Here is a 5,598-nt window from a genome sequence, read left to right as displayed (position 1 = left end):
TCCTGAACCTGAAAGGACTCTGAAAAGGAAACTAAGAGAAGCTAAAATACAACAATCCAGAGATAACCTTACAGGAATTTTCGAACAGGAAGAGGAGATGGCAGCCGAAAATAATAATAATAATGCAAGGAGGATGCTTGGTGACTTTACTGCACCTAATTCCAATTTACATGGAAGAAGCATCTCAATTCCTGCCATTGGAGCAAACAATTTTGAGCTGAAACCTCAATTAGTTTCTCTGATACAACAAAACTGCAAGTTTCATGGACTTCCATCTGAAGATCCTTTTCAGTTCTTAACTGAATTCTTGCAGATCTGTGATACTGTTAAGACTAATGGAGTAGATCCTGAAGTCTACAGGCTCATGCTTTTTCCGTTTGCTGTAAGAGACAGAGCTAGAATATGGTTGGATTCTCAACCTAAAGATAGCCTGAACTCTTGGGATAAGCTGGTCAAGGCTTTCTTAGCCAAGTTCTTTCCTCCTCAAAAGCTGAGTAAGCTTAGAGTGGATGTTCAAACCTTCAGACAGAAAGAAGGTGAATCCCTCTATGAAGCTTGGGAGAGATACAAGGAACTGACCAAAAAGTGTCCTTCTGACATGCTTTCAGAATGAACCATCCTGGATGTATTCTATGATGGTCTGTCTGAATTAGCTAAGATGTCATTGGATACTTCTGCAGGTGGATCCATTCACCTAAAGAAAATGCCTGCAGAAGCTCAAGAACTCATTGACATGATTGCTAATAACCAGTTCATGTATACTTCTGAGAGGAATCCTGTGAGTAATGGGACGCCTCAGAAGAAGGGAGTTCTTGAAATTGATACTCTGAATGCCATATTGGCTCAGAACAAAATATTGACTCAGCAAGTCAATATGATTTCTCAGAGTCTGAATGGAATGCAAGCTACATCCAATAGTACTCAAGAGGCATCTTCTGAAGAAGAAGCTTATGATCCTGAAAACCTTGCAATAGCAGAGGTGAATTACATGGGTGAACCATATGGAAACACCTATAATCCCTCATGGAGAAATCACCCAAATCTCTCATGGAAGGATCAACAAAAGCCTCAACAAGGCTTTAATAATGGTGGAAGAAACAGGTTTAGCAATAGCAAGCCTTTTCCATCATCCACTCAGCAACAGACAGAAAACTTTGAACAAAATACCTCTAATTTAGCAAACTTAGTCTTTGATCTATCTAAGGCCACTGTGAGTTTCATGAATGAAACAAGGTCTTCCATTAGAAATTTGGAAGCACAAGTGGGCCAGCTGAATAAAAGAATCTCTGAAACCCCTCCTAGTATTCTCCCAAGCAATACAGAAGAGAATCCAAAAGGAGAGTGGAAGGCCATTGAATTAATTACCATGGCCGAACCTGTAAGGGAGTTTGAGGACGTAAATCCCAGTGAGAAAGACCTCCTGGGACGTCCAGTGATCAATAAGGAGTTTCCCTCTGAGGAACCAAAGGAATCTGAGACTCATCTAGAGACCATAGAGATTCCATTGAACCTCCTTATGCCATTCATGAGCTCTGATGAGTATTCTTCTTCTGAAGAGAATGAGGATGTTACTGAAGAGCAAGTTGCCAAGTTCCTTGGTGCAATCATGAAGCTGAATGCCAATTTATTTGGTAAAGAGACTTGGGGAGATGAACTTCCCCTGTTCACCAATGAACTAAATGCATTGGATCAACTGAGATTGCCTCAGAAGAAACAGGATCCTGGAAAGTTCTTAATACCTTGCACCATAGGCACCATGACCTTTGAGAAGGCTCTATGTGACCTTGGGTCAGGGATAAACCTCATGCCACTCTCTGTAATGGAGAAACTGGGAATCTTTGAGGTACAAACTGCTAAAATCTCATTAGAGATGGCAGACAATTCCAGAAAACAGGCTTATGGACAAGTAAAGGATATGTTAGTAAAGGTTGAAGGCCTTTATATCCCTGCTGATTTCATAATCCTAGATACTGGAAAGGATGATGATGAATCCATCATCCTTGGAAGACCCTTCCTAGCCACAGCAAGAGCTGTGATTGATGTTAACAGAGGTGAACTAGTCCTTCAATTGAATGAGGACTCCCTTGAGTTTAAACTCAAGGACATCCTTCTGTAGACATGGAAAAGAGGCATAGTAAGCTTCTCTCAAAACAGAGTCAACCAGAGCCCCCACAGTCAAACTCTAAGTTTGGTGTTGAACTCCCATATCCAAACTCTAAGTTTGGTGTTGGGAAGTCTCAACAATGCTCTGAACATCTGTGAGGCTCCATGAGAGCCCACTGTCAAGCTATTGACATTAAAGAAGCGCTTGTTGGGAGGCAACCCAATTTTTATTTATCTAATTTTATTTTTATTTTATTGTTCTTTCATGTTTTATTAGGTTCATGATCATGTGGAGTCACAAAATAAATAGAAAAATTAAAAAACAGAATAAAAAATAGCAGAAGAAAAATCACACCCTGGAGGAAGGACTTACTGGCGTTTAAACGCCAGTAAGGAGCATCTGGCTGGCGTTCAACGCCAGAACAGAGCATGGATCTGGTGTTGAACGCCCAAAACAAGCAGCATCCTGGCGTTCAGACGCCAGGAATGCACATTGAGGAAAGCTGGCGCTGAACGCCAGAAATATGCTGCATCTGGGCCCTGAACGCCCAAAACAAGCATCAATTCGGCATTTAAACGCCAGAGTTGCATGCAAAGGCATTTTACATGCCTAATTAGTGCAGGGATGCAAATCTTTGATACCTCAGAATCTGTGGACCCCACAGGATCAACTCAGCATCTGTGGACCCCACAGGATCCCCACCTACCTCCACTCACTCTCTTCCCTCTTCTCAATGTTCATCCTCTCTTCCCAATAAACACTCTTCCCCAAAACTCTTCACCAATCACCTCAATCTCTCTTCCCTATCACTACTTCACCACTCACATCCATCCACTCTTCCCCATAAACCTACCTCATAAACTCCACCTACCTTCAAAATTCAAAATCAATTTTCCACCCACACCCACCCTATATGGCCGAAACTAAACCCCCCTCCCCTCCCTATATAAAGCCCTCCATTGTTCCTCATTTTTACACAACACAACCCTCTCTTCTCTATCTTGGCCGAATACACCTCTCCCTCCTCTCCTCCGTATTTTCTTCTTCTTTTTGATCTATTCTTTCTTCTCTTACTCGAGGGCGAGCAATATTCTAAGTTTGGTGTGGTAAAAGCATAAGCTTTTTGTTTTTCCATTACCATTGATGGCACCTAAGACTGGAGAATCCTCTAGAAAAGGAAAAGGGAAGACAAAAGCTTCCACCTCCGAGTCATGGGAGATGGAAAGATTCATCTCCAAAGCCCATCAAGACCACTTCTATGATGTTGTGGCCAAGAAGAAGGTGATCCCCGAGGTCCCTTTCAAGCTCAAGAGAAATGAGTATCCGGAGATCCGACATGAAATCCAAAGAAAAGGTTGGGAAGTTCTAACAAACCCCATCCAACAAGTCGGCATCCTAATGGTTCAAGAGTTCTATGCCAATGCATGGATCACTAAGAACCATGATCAAAGTAAGAACCCGAATCCAAAGAATTATCTCACCATGGTTCGGGGGAAATACTTAGATTTTAGTCCAGAAAATGTGAGGTTGGCGTTTGACTTGCCTATGATGCAAGGAGATGCACGCCCCTACACTAGAAGGGTTAACTTTGATCAAAGGTTGGACCAAGTCCTCATGGACATATGTGTGGAAGGAGCTCAATGGAAGATTGACTCAAAAGGCAAACCGGTTCAACTTAGAAGACTGGACCTTAAGCCTGTGGCTAGAGGATGGTTGGAGTTCATCCAACGCTCCATCATTCCCACGAGCAACCGATCTGAAGTTACTGTGGATCGGGCCATCATGATCCATAGCATCATGATTGGAGAGGAAGTAGAAGTTCATGAAGTCATCTCCCTTGAACTCTACAAAATAGCCAAAAAGCCCTCCCCCTTGGCAAGGCTAGCTTTCCCTCATCTTATTTGCCATCTATGTTACTCAGTTGGAGCTTTCATAGAAGGAGACATTCCCATTGAGGAAGAGAAGCCCATCACTAAGAAAAGGATGGAGCAAACAAGAGAGCCCACTCATGGAGCTCAAGAAACGCATGAGGAAGCTCACCATCAAGAAATCCCTGAGATACCTCAAGGGATGCACTTTCCTCCACAGAATTTTTGGGAGCAAATCAACACCTCTCTAGGAGAATTAAGTTCCAACATGGGACAATTAAGGGTGGAACATCAAGAGCACTCCATCATCCTTCATAAAATTAGAGAAGATCAAAAAGCAATGAGGGAGGAGCAACAAAGACAGGGAAGAGACATAGAAGAGCTCAAGGATATCATTGGTTCCTCAAGGAGAAAACGCCACCATCACTAAGGTGGACTCATTCCTTGTTCTTACATTCTCTGTTTTTCGTTTTCTTTATGTTAAGTGCTTATCCATGTTTGTGTCTTATTACATGATTATTAGTATTTAGTAACTTTGTCTTAAAGTTATGAATGTCCTATGAATCCATCACCTCTCTTAAATGAAAACTATTTTAATTCAAAAGAACAAGAAGTACATGAGTTTCGAATTTATCCTTGAACTTAGTTGAATTATATTGATGTGGTGACAATGCTTCTTGTTTTCTGAATGAATGCCTGAACAGTGCATATATCTTTTGAAGTTGTTGTTCATGAATGTTAAATATGTTGGCTCTTGAAAGAATGATGACAAGGAGACATGTTATTTGATAATCTGAAAAATCATAAAAATGATTCTTGAAGCAAGAAAAAGTAGTGAATACAAAAGCTTGCAAAAAAAAAAAAAAAAAAGAGAAAAAGCAAGCAGAAAAAGCCAAAAACCCTTAAAACCAAAAACCCTTATCCATGTGCTTGTGGCGTGAAGGTGTCAAGTGAAAACTTGAGACTGAGCAGTTAAAGTCAAGGTCCAAAGCAAAACAGAGTGTGCTTAAGAACCCTGGACACCTCTAATTGGGGACTTCAGCAAAGTTGAGTCACAATCTGAAAAGGTTCACCCAATTATGTGTCTGTGGCATTTATGTATCCGGTGGTAATACTAGAAAACAAAGTGCTTAGGGCCACGGCCAAGACTCATAAAGTAGCTGTGTTCAAGAATCAACATACTGAACTAGAAGAATCAATAACACTATCTGAACTCTGAGTTCCTATAGATGCCAATCATTCTGAACCTTAATGGATAAAGTGAGATGCCATAACTATTCAAGAGGCAAAAAGCTACAAGTCCCGCTCATCTGATTGGAGCTATGTTTCATTGATAGTTTGGAATTTATAGTATATTCTCTTCTTTTTATCCTATTTGATTTTCAGTTGCTTGGTGACAAGCAACAATTTAAGTTTAGTGTTGTGATGAGCGGATAATTTATACGCTTTTTGGCATTGTTTTTAGTATGTTTTTAGTAGGATCTAGTTACTTTTAGGGATGTTTTTATTAGTTTTTATGTTAAATTCACATTTCTAGACTTTACTATGAGTTTGTGTATTTTTCTGTGATTTCAGGTATTTTCTGGCTGAAATTGAGGGACTTGAGCAAAAATCAGATTCAGAGGT

At 40.7% G+C, this 5,598-nt stretch overlaps 1 non-coding gene across 1 annotated transcript; it reads right to left on the bottom strand.

Moving 5' to 3' along the window:
• Window positions 1-496: 496 nt before the first annotated feature.
• LOC148573745 (small nucleolar RNA R71) lies at window positions 497-604 on the bottom strand. The gene has a single exon (XR_015906551.1). It is a non-coding gene; the product is annotated as a small nucleolar RNA R71 (small nucleolar RNA).
• Window positions 605-5,598: the final 4,994 nt, after the last annotated feature.

This window comes from Arachis ipaensis, chromosome B2 (genome assembly GCF_059453495.1).
Source record: "Arachis ipaensis isolate K30076 ecotype BB chromosome B2, ASM5945349v1, whole genome shotgun sequence".
Lineage (NCBI taxonomy): Eukaryota > Viridiplantae > Streptophyta > Magnoliopsida > Fabales > Fabaceae > Arachis > Arachis ipaensis.
Note: the sequence above shows the minus strand (reverse complement) of the source record. Positions and strands in the feature narration are given on the sequence as shown.